Source organism: Mirounga leonina, unplaced genomic scaffold (genome assembly GCF_011800145.1).
Source record: "Mirounga leonina isolate KUSES-001 unplaced genomic scaffold, KU_Mleo_1.0 Mir_195, whole genome shotgun sequence".
Lineage (NCBI taxonomy): Eukaryota > Metazoa > Chordata > Mammalia > Carnivora > Phocidae > Mirounga > Mirounga leonina.
In genome coordinates, this window is record NW_023270490.1 from 1,382,924 (window position 1) to 1,396,574 (window position 13,651).

Genomic DNA, 13,651 nt, shown 5'->3' on the forward strand with positions numbered 1-13,651 from the left:
CAGAACGGGGCTGGAAGAGCCACAAATCTCTTTATGATGTAAGCTCAAGGGCCAAGGGAAGAGGCTGGCCAGAGACCGGCCAGTGGTGAGGCAGCTGACATCATCCCTCCTGAATACATTTTCTGAGAATACAGGCTGCATTGTAGCTGGTCATAGCTGGTGTCTTTTCTGAGCATAGAGCCAGCAATTTATTCCCAGCACTCTGCAAGAACAACAAAAAACACGCTCTCTGCAGAAACAGCGTGGTTACAGGAGACTAGACAGCGCAATGACAGAAGCCGTTAATTTCTCCAAGCAACCCAAGGATTGGAACACCATGACGTGCCAGTCTGGTGGGGGAAAAAATGGCACTGTGAACACCCCTAACAGCGTCAGGCGGGTGCCCAGAGCCAACAGGCCTGGTCAGCACTTCCTGCACCCACAATCTGGACTCCCTTTGAAAAACAAGTCAATGAAGAGAGATATTATATATACAGTCAGGGAGGTGGTGGCTTTTTAAGGATTATTCTCTTTCTAAAGATTATTTTTTAAGCATCTCAAAGGAAAGCTGTATCTGTTTAAAACCCCACTGAAAGGAACTGAAATGATTTGGGGGTAGCAAAGCATTAGCTTGGCTTTACCTCAGCTGGCCCATTCAAGCAGAAACACTCCCCAAGCAGCATTTGAAGGCGCCCCCTCCCTGCACAGGTAGAAGCTATTTTGGTCCCAGCACTGCCCCAGTCCACAGGTTTACAGATCTCTGGTCTAGCTTCAGCCAGCTCAGAGTTCCCTCGGCCTCCAAACAGCAGCAAGAGGAGAGCAAGCAGTTCAACCCCCTCCACCTCCGCACCCGCCACTCCTTTGCACTCATTCCAAATCCGAGGTTCCTGAGACACATCCAAGGCACCTTGCACTGTCTGTGAAACACAGGGTCCCCAGACCCCAATCAGATGCCAGAGAAATTCAGAGAGAGGCCTTGCAAACCTCAGTGGTGCTGAAAACGGGCTTCCTTACTGGCAGCTGCCTCTCAGAGGGCCTCTGAAGGAAGCAGTTTCCCCTCCCCGCCGGGGACAGAAGCTGGCGGCTGCTATTCCCAACCTGGTCATTCCTACAGCTTGGAGGGCCGTATCAGTTGTGAAGAACATCCCAGTCCCAAACTCTGGCCCTTTCCGGGTTTGTGAATGAATTAACAGCAGCTATCATTTACTGGACGCCTGCTGTATGCCAGAGACCGTGCTTCACAAGCATCATCTCATTTCAGCCCCACCACGGCCCTAGCAGGCATGTTCACTCCCATTTAACTAATTGGGCAAATGAGGCTCAGAAGATGAAATGACTTGTCCAAGGTCACACAGTGAGTACAAACCCAGGTCTGCTGCCAGAAACTGGCCTGGGGACCCCTGCGCGGTAACTGCCTCACGGTGGAGTCGGGGTGGCCTCCTGCTTGGTTAGTCGCCGAAGAGGGGGTGTCCCTCCTGAGCTGCCCTGAGCCACCCATGGCCGGTCCCAGGAGTCTGCGAGGCAGCCCTCGGGGGAGTGGGGATCCTGAGGACAAGCTGGGCCCTCGGGATGCCGAAAAGGCGTGGCCGCCCGTCGCCCCCGCCGGCTGCGAGGGGACCCCACTCCCGGGTCGGCCAAGCCCCGCCGAGTCGGGCGCCCCCTCTGCCCTGGGAAGCGACGGACGCCGTTTCCGCCCGCGGCCGCCCCGCACTCACCCCGGCACTGCCGCCGAAAACGCCCCGGCCGAGGGAATCCAGAAGGAGCCGCGGCCGCCCCCTGAGCCGGGCCCGGCTGGGCTCTCGTCGCTCCGGCCGGCCGCAGGGTACCGAGGCCAGTACCCCGGGACAAGCAGCGACCCGGAAACACTTGTCCAGGAAGTGACGTCCTTCGGAGGCGGGTCCAAAGAGAGGCCGGGCCGCGGTTGCGCGTTGGGCCGGGTAGAGGCGGATGGTCGTGGGCGGCGGAGGAAGAAGCGGGAGGCAGAAGAATTAGCGGAGGAGTCGCGGAATGCGGCTCTGGGGCTTGGAGGGCCGCCGCCGCGACTGGGGCTAGACCCGGAAACAAACGGGCCGGACGTGACGCACGCCAGCCCCAGGATGGTGGCTGGCCGGGTTGTCATGGGAACCGGTCTGGAGCCGGCCGGCGGAGGCTGGGACTTTGAGCACAGACGGAGTGATCCCCGGCCTCCGCCTCCCGGACTTGTCCCTTGTCCAGATGATCTGCGAGCGGCGCTCCCAACTGCGCCTGAGCAGGAGCTAACAGTTGGAGCCCTCGCTCCATTTTACAGACGCAAATGCCGAGGCTTAAAGAGAGCAAGTGCGATCCCCAGCATCATGCGAGATGCAATCTAGCCTTGAGAGAACTGTTGATGTTACTCGCTGTCTTTTAAGAACGGGGCTCCCATGGGGCGCCCGGGTGGCTCAGTCGTTAAGCGTCTGCCTTCGGCTCAGGTCATGATCCCAGGGTCCTGGGATCGAGCCCCACATCGGGCTCTCTGCTCCGCGAGAAGCCTGCTTCTCCCTCTCACACTCCCCCTGCTTGTGTTCCCTCTCTCGCTGTGGGTCTCTGTCAAATAAATAAATAAAATCTTTAAAAAAAAAAAAAAAAAAAAAAACGGGGCTCCCAGCTTTACCTTTGCCACTTACTAGCTGCGTGACCTTGGGCGAGTTACCTAACCTCTCTGAGCCTCAGCTTTTTCACTTGTAAAATGGAATACTAATAATACCGCCTGCTCGGATCCATGTGAGAATTAAGTGAGTTAATGCATGGAAAAGGCTTATTACAATAATTGGCATATAGTAAAGATCTAAATATGTTTTGTTTTAAAACCTGGTTGTCAAAGGAGACGACTGCCCTCAACTTCCCTAAATGGAAGCCAGCGTTGAGGAAGACCAAGCCAAAATATTGCCTCCTTGCTTTGTGACTTTTCACCAGACATCTGGAGTTACCTTCATGGTCTACACTGGCATCAGTCATGGAGGCTTGTCACTTCACTTCATGGATTTGTCTATACTCCCACCAAACCGTGAGCTCACCGAGTCTCAGTTTTTGTGGTTCACCACTCATTGAATTCTTACCAATTGTAAAGTGCCTAACACATACCCAAGACTTTCTCCAACATATTTTCGTTTGGATCATCAGTCTCTCTAACTTACCCTAGACATTTATTGAAGACTCAGAGTGGGGCGCCTGGGTGGCTCAGTCAGTTAAGCACAGGACTCTTGATTTCACCTCAGTTCCTGATCTCATAGTTGTGAGATGGAGCCCTGCAGGGAACTCTGTGCTCAACCCGGAGTCTGTTTGGGATCCTCTCTCTCCCTCTCCCTCTGCCCAGCTCTTGGGCTCTCTCTCTCTCTCTAAATAAGATCTTTAATTTAAAAAAAAAAAGACTCAGAGCCCACTCCATGCCATGTTCTCTTCCTCCAACATGCTCTTCTACCCTTCTGGCCTCCGTGCCTCTATATGCTGTTCCCTCAGTGTAAATGATTTTCCCCCTCACCTCTTCCTTTCCATATATATGTGTGTGTGTGTGTGCATATATGCACATTCATTCATTTTAAGCCTGACACCCCCCCAAGACCTGGAACTCCTTACTCATCTGTCTCATCTGTGTTTCCCCTGAGCTCTGCACATGTCTGATCAGGATGTGCCCAACAGATGTTCCTTGATTGCACGATTCTCTCTCTCAGCCTTAGTGTCCCCAGCTACAGCCTGCAGGTCTTGTCTCAGGGGAGTCAGTGACATAATACACAGGGAAGCATTTGGAGAACCAGTAACATGCTATTCAAACTGCAGTGATAACTATATATGTTGCTATTTGAGCATCACTCGAAGTATACACTTTGTGTACTTTATCCTTTATCATCTCAGGTTTAAGCTCCTCTCTTAATCATCTGCAAATTGATGGTGTTTATAGGAATTTCAGCTACGAAAAACTGTCCCACAGAACTCTGCCTTGGCAACGACTCAAAACTGTCCTTTGGAAACTGTTATAAGACTGCATGAGACTGGGGCGCCTGGGTGGCTCAGTTGTTAAGCGTCTGCCTTCGGCTCAGGTCATGATCCCGGAGTCCTGGGATCGAGTCCCGCATCAGGCTCCCTCCTCGGCGGGAAGCCTGCTCTCCCTCTCCCACTCCCGCTGCTTGTGTTCCTGCTCTCGCTATCTCTGTCTCTGTCAAATAAATAAATAAAATCTTTAAAAAAAAAAAAGACTGCATGAGACTGTTAAGAAGCCCCTTACAGCTCTGTGGTTCTGCGGCAGCCAAAAGGGAAATAGATTTTTAAGGAGGCTTTACTAGTAGGAAACGCTGGTCATTGAGATGCGGTGACGTTATATATCGGAGAGGGCCCAAAGTCTCTGTAGAGAGCCATGTTTCTCATCTTTTAGACAGAGTTGGAGGCCTGAGATTTCTCTGCTTCGTGATGTGGAATTATAGAAGCATCCTTTTCAGATTTCATTACATAATGATTAGCAGATTATATAACAGTCATGTGACAATGATTAGGCACCTCTACTTCCTAGGAGCCAACAACACAAAAAATCTACCTCCTTCTTTCTTTTTTTTACTTTTTTATCACAAATATAATGAATGAATTCCAATGATACAGATGTGTTTAGAACAAAAAATGAAAAAGAAAAGCAACCCTATGACCCAGCAATTTGATTTCTTGGAATCTACCAGATAAACAAGCATAACTACAGAGAGACGTGTTGCATCCTTGTTTGTAATGCAAAAGCGAAAACCAAAAACATTCTAAATGTCCAGCAATAGGGAAATGAAGTATCCATACTCATGACTACTACATATCACTTAAAAAAGATGATGTAAAACTATTTAAGTCTGTGAGACATATTGTGGGATGAAAGCAGAAAGACATCCTCTGAAATGGAAAATAAAACATCAACCAATACTATATATTTTCTAAAGGTATGTGTATATGTATAAAGTCAACAGGGGACAATAGTGCAAATATATATCATTTGTTTTTTAAATCATCCCATCAATATATATGTGATTTTTATTAATATCTTTTCCCCCAACAATCAATAAGCTCTGGGAGGACATAACAGTATCTGTTTTGCTCACAATTATATCAGCACTATATATATATGCCATATATACACTACCCCACATGAAATAGGAGTTTCAACAGTATTTGTTTCTGATGGAAATTGTCATTGAATGCCAGGTTTGATGTTAATATTTAATGGACATACTATGAGCAAGATGGATACAGCCCCTGCCCTCAAGGAGTGTATAGTCTCCTTATCAGAAAGAGAATATTAATAAGAGTAGATGAACTAAAAACCTATAATTCAGGATAGAAGGTGGTAAATGTTAGGAGAAGGGTATAGAGCTTAGAGAATGGAGAAGTGACAGCCAATAGGGCAAACTGGGGACAGCCTCAAGGAGGTGGCATTTGAGGTGGGCTTTGAGTGAATTGGACATATAAGGATGTCCAGCTTTCCTTGCAGCTAGAGAGAAGAAAACAATCAAAAGCAAGGACCAGAAATTAAAACTCCACTGCCTACAAGCATATAAGGTGGGCACAACTAGGTACTAGAGTACTACCATCTCATAATATATCGTACCAGATATTAGTAGTAATGTTATCTAGCATAGTACCTGGCTCACAGTAGGCATTCAATATATACTTTAGTGAGGACACCAATATTATTGAAACTTTACTATGCTCCAGCTGATTCTTGCCAAATTCCCTGCTGATCATGATCAGATATTCAGATTTCTAAAGAGGAAGGAAGTCCAGATTTTTAAGTGAAATTCCTCGATTGTAAACACCATGTGTAAATATACTTCCTAGTTCTGTCTGCTGAGAGAGCCTACAAAAAATGACACCCCTCTAACAATAAGCACCTAGCACCCAGATCTTGCTTTCTAAATACCATCCCCCACTAAAAAAAAACCAAGGCTTCTTGGAGAAATGACTGATTCTCGGGGTTGGGGCAGGGAAATTACAACATGAGCCTAGACCATCTTATTGAGCCAAAAAGTAAGGATATGCCAAAAGAATGTTGGGACATACCAAGAGGACACAAAAGCCAAATTGGAGGGGTTCCTATTGTCTAAATCTGGAACAATTTGAACATCAAAATAAGTAATAAGTAATGATAGTAATGAATTATAATACTTGAGGTGGGGAAGGAAGAAACCATAACAGGTTTCTAAACATAACATAACATAACATAACATAACATAACAACAGGAAATACTGTGTTTGCCGGAGGAACGTGTCCAAGGGCTATATGTGGCCCCAGGTGCCAGGTCTGACCCCTGCACTAAAGATGGATGAGAAGCAACATGTAGTTCATATGGTTAGAGAGATGACTGCACAAGGTGAGCTGAGAATGGGGTGATGGGAGATCTGCCCAGTCTCTGAGGACCTTGCAAGTCAGGCCAAGAATCTGGATTTGAGGGATGCCTGGGTGGCTCAGTCGGCTAAGCATCTGCCTTCAGCTCAGGTCATGATCCCAGGGTCCTGGGATCGAGTCCCGCATTGGGCTTCCCGCTCAGCGGGAAGCCTGCTTCTCCCTCTGCCTCTGTCGTTCTCCCTGCTTGTGCTCTCTGTCTCTTTCTCTCTGACAAATAAATAAAATCTTAAAAAAAAAAAAAAAAAAGAATCTGGATTTGACTCTGTAAGCACCTAGGAACCAGTGAAAGTCTGTGAGCAGGATGAATGGTGATTAAAGCCCTTGCTCTCTAGGCCAGGTGTCTGGTGCTTGGTAGATAAGGATATGGTACACAAGAAATCAGCCTGTAAGGCCCCAAGAAACACAGCACGTTGGAAGAGAAATGACTCTGCAGCCAGTACACCTGGGTTCAAGTCCCTGGTACTGCATTTCATGGCCCCATGAGTTGGACAAGCCACTCAATCTCTCTTAGCCCCTCTACAAGGCTGGACTCTGGAACCAGAAATCCTAGATTTGACTTTGCTGCTTCCTGTGTATGACTTTGGACAAAATGACCTAACTTCTCTATGCCTCAGTTTCTTCATCTTTGAAATGAGAAACATAACAACAGTACCTACTTCCAGACAGGTTATGAGACAGTCCATGTAAGCACTTGACATAGTGAGTACTCATTAAGCATTATCTATTATCAAGTCTTTTTTATTAAGTGGGATAATGCATGGGAAGAACTTCGCACTGGGAAGTTCCAGTGCCTCAAAGGGAGTAAGCCTGCAAGTAATGTTATCCATGATTAAGGTCATTGCTGTGCAACATGAATTTGCTGGGGGCTAAGAATTCCATCTGCTTCTCAAAACTCAAAATCAAAAAAAAAAAAAAAAAGGCTCAAAATTCATTCGGGTCTCCGCTAGTGGAGGCAGGACTGGGGGAATTTTGTAACCCCAGAGAAAGCATGTCTAGAAATGAAAGCTGGCGTGTCCGGATTCTTCACAATCGGTAAGAAAAGCTTCTTCTCTCTTTTCCTTTAAATATAAACCCAACTTGCCAGTCTGCCACGGGAGCCACCCACAAATCCAAGGGTAACTCAACTGACTTAAGGCTATTTATTGGGAGATCCTTCTAGCCCAGCCCAGATCCAAGGAGACATAGCTCATGGGGTTGGATGTGGAAGACTCAGCCAGCACTTCATGTGGATGATTGTAAATTGCTCCTGAGAGCAATAACCCAGAGTTTATGAGCTCCTCTATTTATTATTCCAGTTCCTTTAAGTATTGGGTCTCAAAGGACTGTTTGCTAGAATCAACCATCTTTGTCCTTCCCTTGAATAGACCAGGGAAAACCACAGATAGGTTGTCTTTGTTCCATAGCTACAATATCCCAAGGCAGGGGGCGCCTGGGTGGCTCAGTCATTAAGCGTCTGCCTTCGGCTCAGGTCATGATCCCAGGGTCCTGGGATCGAGTCCCGCATCGGGCTCCCTGCTCAGCAGGAAGCCTGCTTCTCCCTCTCTCACTTCCCTTACATGTGTTCCTTCTCTCGCTGTGTCTTTCTCTGTCAAATAAATAAATAAAATCTTTAAAAAAAAATATCCCAAGGCAGGAAGGCAAAGTAGACTGAAGCCAAAAGGCCTGAGTTGAGATCCCAGCTCTGCCACTTCCAGCTGTGTGACTTTGGACAAGCTATCTAACCTCTCTGGGCCTCGGTTTCCTTATTAGTGAAATGGGACACACAAACAAAGATTCAAAGATTGAGAAGCAAACAAAGGTATGGCCTACTATACCTTCAAAATATTAAGGTCTTGAAAGATAAAGGGAGATCGAGGTGCCTGGCTGGCTCAGTCAGTAGAGCATGTGACTCTTGATCTCGGTGTCGGAGTTCAACCCCCACGTTGGGTATAATGCTTACTTAAAAAAAAAAAAAAAAAAAAAAAAAAAGCGAGACTGATGAACTATTCCAGATTAACAGTTTAAAGAACCTTGACAATCAAATGTAATGTGCTATCCCAGATGGGACCTTGAACTGGGGTGAGGGTACACTTAAAAACAACAACAACACTACTTATTTTTATTTAAATAAAGATTATTGAGACAATTGGTTAAATATGAAGAAGGTCTACAGATTAGATAATAGTGTTATATCAATGTTACCTTCCTTTTGTTATTTGTACTGTGGTTTTGTAAGATAATGTCTTTATTCTTAGGAAATAGATTCTGATAAAAGTATAGGGACATCATGTCTACAACTTATTTTCAAATGTTTCGAGAAAAAGAGCATATGTATGTACAATATATATAAAAACCAGCCATATGTGGGTATGTGTGCGTGTATATAGAGAGAGAAATGGAACAATGAAGCAAATGTGATAAAATTGGGGAATCTGGTTGAAGGGGTCTCTGGGAGTTCTTTAAACTATTTTTGAAAGTTTTCTGTAAGTCTAAAATTATTTCAAAATAAGAACTTACAAAAAGAATGACCTAAATATAAAATAATACTTTTTCTGATTTCTTAATTATATGAAAACTTTATTGTGCTAACAAAGATGTTATTATTATTATTTTAAAGATTTTTTTTTTTTAAAGATTTTATTTATTTATTTGACAGAGAGAGACACAGCGAGAGAGGGAACACAAGCAGGGGGAGTGGGAGAGGGAGAAGCAGGCTCTCCGCAGAGCAGGGAGCCCGACGCGGGGCTCGATCCCAGGACCTGGAATCATGACCTGAGCCGAAGGCAGATGCTTAACGACTGAGCCACCCAGGCACCCCTAAAGATTTTATTTTTAAGTAATCTTCACACCCAACACAGGGCTTGAACCAACAACCCCAAGATCAAGAGCGCATGCTCCACTGACTGAGCCAGCCAGGCACCCCACCAAAGATTTTTTTTTTTTAAGATTTTATTTATTTATTCGACAAAGAGAGAGAGATAGTGACAGCAGGAACACAAGCAGGGGGAATGGGAGAGGGAGAAGCAGGCTTCCTGCGGAGCAGGGAGCCCGATGCGGGGCTCGATCCCAGGACCCTGGGATCATGACCTGAGCTGAACGCAGACACCTAACGACCGGGCCACCCAGGCACCCCTCACCAAAGATATTATTAATAAAATATTTTTGTGAGAGGAATGTGATTGAAAATATTTCATTATTTTTTTAAATCTTAGTTCACATTTTTTTTTAAAGATTTTATTTATTTATTTGACAGAGACAGAGACAGCAAGAGCAGGAACACAAGCAGGGGGAGTGGGAGAGGGAGAAGCAGGCTTCCTGCTGAGCAGGGAGCCTGATGTGGGACTCGATCCCAGGACTTGGGGATCATGACCTGAGCCGAAGGCAGACGCTTAACGACGGAGCCACCCAGGCGCCCCCCCTTAGTTCACATTTTTGTGATATGGCCAATTGAGAATATGTTCTTCAGTTTATTTTGATACTTGCTTTTTTAAACGTTTCTTTCTTTCTTTTTTTTTTTTAAAGATTTTATTTATTTATTTGACAGAGAGAGACACAGCGAGAGAGGGAGCACAAGCAAGGGGAGTGGGAGAAGGAGAAGCAGGCTTCCCGCTGAGCAGGCAGCTCGATGTGGGGCTCGATCCCAGGACCCTGGGATCATGACCTGAGCCGAAAGCAGATGCTTAACGACTGAGCCACCCAGGCGCCCCAAACGTTTCTTTTTTTAATTTTAACTTGGAGAAAAGGCACAAGAATAATACAGTGAACTTTGGTATACACCCCTCACCCACATTCCTGGATGTTACTATTTTGCTATCTTTGTTTCATCAATCTCTTTATATTGCCCTGTTGAACTATTTGAAAGTAAGTTACAGACAGGAAATAAGGTTATCTTTAATACCTCAGTGTATATTGCATAAAAAACGAAGGTATTTTCTTTTTTTTTTTTTTTTAAGATTTTATTTATTTATATGACAGAGAGAGACAGCGAGAACAGGAACACAAGCAGGGGGGGCAGGAGAGGGAGAAGCAGGCTCCCCGTGGAGCAGGGAGCCCAATGTGGGACTCGATCCCAGGACCCTGGGATCATGACCTGAGCCAAAGGCAGACGCTTAACGACTGAGCCACCCAGGCGCCCAAAGGTATTTTCTTAAATAACTACTGAACAATTATCAAAATAGGAAGTTTAATACTGATAGGATACTATTATTTAATATACAACTCATATTCACATTTACCAATTTCCCAATAATATTAATTTTGTTACTTGTTTTTAATGGAACTCCTACCTGGGAAAGCTTCCTTAAAAAGATACAGAGAGGGGCGCCTGGGTGGCTCAGTTGGTTAAAGCGACTGCCTTCGGCTAGGGTCATGATCCCAGGGTCCTGGGACCAAGCCCCACATTGGGCTCCCTGCTCAGCGGGAAGCCTGCCTCTCCCTCTCCCACTCCCCCTGCTTGTGTTCCCTCTCATGCGGTCTCTCTCTCTCTCTCTCTGTCAATTAAATAAATAAATAAAATCTTTAAAAAAAAAAAACAACAGAGATCCAGATGAGAGCAAGAGTCTCTGCCTGGGATTACCAAATCAGGATGTACTTTTTCTTTTTTTTAATCTCATCTACCAGTCAGAGAGGTTTGTCATCATGTTGTGGATGCTTGGGGAGTTTGTTGTCATTGTTTGATGTTTGCTGTGTTATTTTAAATGTAATTATGCTGGAGCCACAAATGGGCAAGTGTAAATATCTGAAAAGACATGGTTTTTTTTCCTTACTTAGAAGAATATAATTTTAAAATTTTAATAAGAGTAGATAACTTTTATTAAATGTTTAATATTTGCTAGCCTTTGCGGTAAATTCTTTATATGCATTAAGTTTTTTGTCTTTTAATTTTTATTTTGATTTATCATTTGCATACAGTGAAATGCACAGATCTTACAAGTTACAATTCAATGAGTTTTGACAAATGCACACACCATCTTTTTTAAAATACAGAACGTTTGGGGTGGCTGGGTGGCTCAGTTGGTGAAGCATCAGCCTCTTGATCTCAGCTCAGGTCTTGATCTCAAGGTCTTGATCTCAGGGTCATGAGTTCAAGCCCTTCCATGCCCAGCGTGGACCCTACTTAAAAAAAAAAAATAAATAAGGGGGCGCCTGGGTGGCTCCCTTCGGCTCAGGTCATGATCCCAGAGTCCTGGGATCAAGCCCTGTATCCGGCTCCCTGCTAAGCGGGAAGCCTGCTTCTCCCTCTCCCTCTCCCCCTGCTTGTTTTCCTTCTCTCGCTCTCTGTCAAATAAATAAAAATTTTAAAATCTTAAAAAATAAATAAATAAGTTAATTAATTAAATATAGAATATTTCCAAAGCACCAGAAATTTCCCTCAATGTCCTTTCCAGTTAAGTCCACACCCAGAGACAATCACTGTTCTTTCTTTCACCATGATTAGTTTTGTCTGGAACATCATGTAAGTATATATAAATTTGGGGGTCAGCCACTTTCACTCAGCATATTGTTTTGGGGATTCATCCATATTATAAGTATAACGTACTAATATATTAATAGTTTGTTCCTTTTTTTTTTTAAGATTTTATTTATTTATTTGACAGAGACACAGCGAGAGAGGGAACACAAGCAGGGGGAGTGGGAGAGGGAGAAGCAGGCTTCCCGCGGAGCAGAGAGCCCGATATGGGACTCCATCCCAGGACCCTGGGACCATGACCCGAGCCAAAGGCAGTTGTTTAACAACTGAGCCACCCAGGCGCCCTCCAGCTTCAAAGTATTTAAAGGTCAAAATTGCTTGTGTGCTACACGTGTGAGTAGGTCTGTAGCAGCAGAACTTTCTGTGGTGGTGATGTTCTGTATCTGCTGTGTCCAGTACATACCCATGTGGCTATTGAGCTCTGGAAATATGGCTAGTGAGACAGAGGAACTGACTCTTTAGTTTTGTCTTTAAATTTATTTACATTTAAATAACCACAAATTGGATGGCCCAGGCCCAAGGAATAAAGTCTTGAAAACAGAAGACATAAATCAAAGAGTATATGCTCCCGTAATTTAGATAATTATAGGCAAATTGCCCACTAAGGAGATTGTATTGTCTGTTGTTGCATGATAAATGACAACAAACTTAGTGGCCTAAACAACACATGTGGATTATCTCGGTTTCTGTGGGTGGGGAGTGTGGGCACGGCGTGACTGGATCACCTCATACAAGGGCAGGCAGATCTCCCTGCAATTTTCCTTAGGACCGTTGTATAGTTGAATAACTTTTAAAACTATCTGCCACCGCCCACCTACCCCACTGCCTATTAGAGGCCCCAGATTTCTCCTCTGAACCTTGCGGCGGGCCAGGCACACAGGAGGCCCTCAGGGACTCTGTTGCCTGGATGAATGAGTCTACATTGGTGGTAAAAATCAAGTCTGCAAAGCCTTTGAGCAGGACCGATTCCCCACTCCAGGCTCAGAGCAGATCTTAGATGATGTGGGCAGCCTGAGAGAGGCTGACCAAAGCTAAAGGAGAGGAAGAGACTGTTGTGGGAAATAGTTTCCTTAAGAACATTGAGAAAGGACAGTTTCGTTTAACACATATTATTAGGTTGATTGTGGCTGAGTATTGAGTATGGAGATGACGCCTGGCAATGTATTTGCAAGCTGTGAAGGGATAATGGGGACATTCTCATTGGGAATGCCTAGAAAAAAACAGGAAGGGATGGAATATAACCAGGCTAGTCCAGCACTGATGGAGGGGGGAGGGAGGAGGATAGCGTAGGCTAGTGGTTCTCAAAGTATGGCCCCTGGTGCAGCAGCATCAGCCTCACCTAGAAAACTGTTAGAAATGCAAATCCTTGGCCCTACCCCCGCTGACCTGCTGCATCAGAAACTCTGGGGGTTGGCTCCTATAATTGGTTTAAGAAACCTTCCAGGTGACTGAGACACAGGTATTCTTAAGTGCACAGGTGCCCAAACCAGACTGCATGTGTTCAAATCCTATCATTTTCCATTACCATTAAAAGTTAATTTAATCTTGGGACGCCTGGGTGGCTCAGTTGGTTAAGCCTCTGCCTGCGGCTCAGGTCATGATCTCAGGGTCCTGGGATCAAGTCCCGCATCCGGCTCCCTGCTCAGGAGGGAGCCTGCTTCTCCCTCTGCCTGCCGCTCCCCTCTGCTTGTGCTCTCTCTCTCTCTCTGATAAATAAATAAATAAAATCTTTAAAAAAAAAAGTTAATTTAATCTCTTTGTGCTTCAATTTGCATAGCTGTAAAATGGGGATAATAGAGCCGAAGTCATAGACTGCAATGAAGATTTATTCA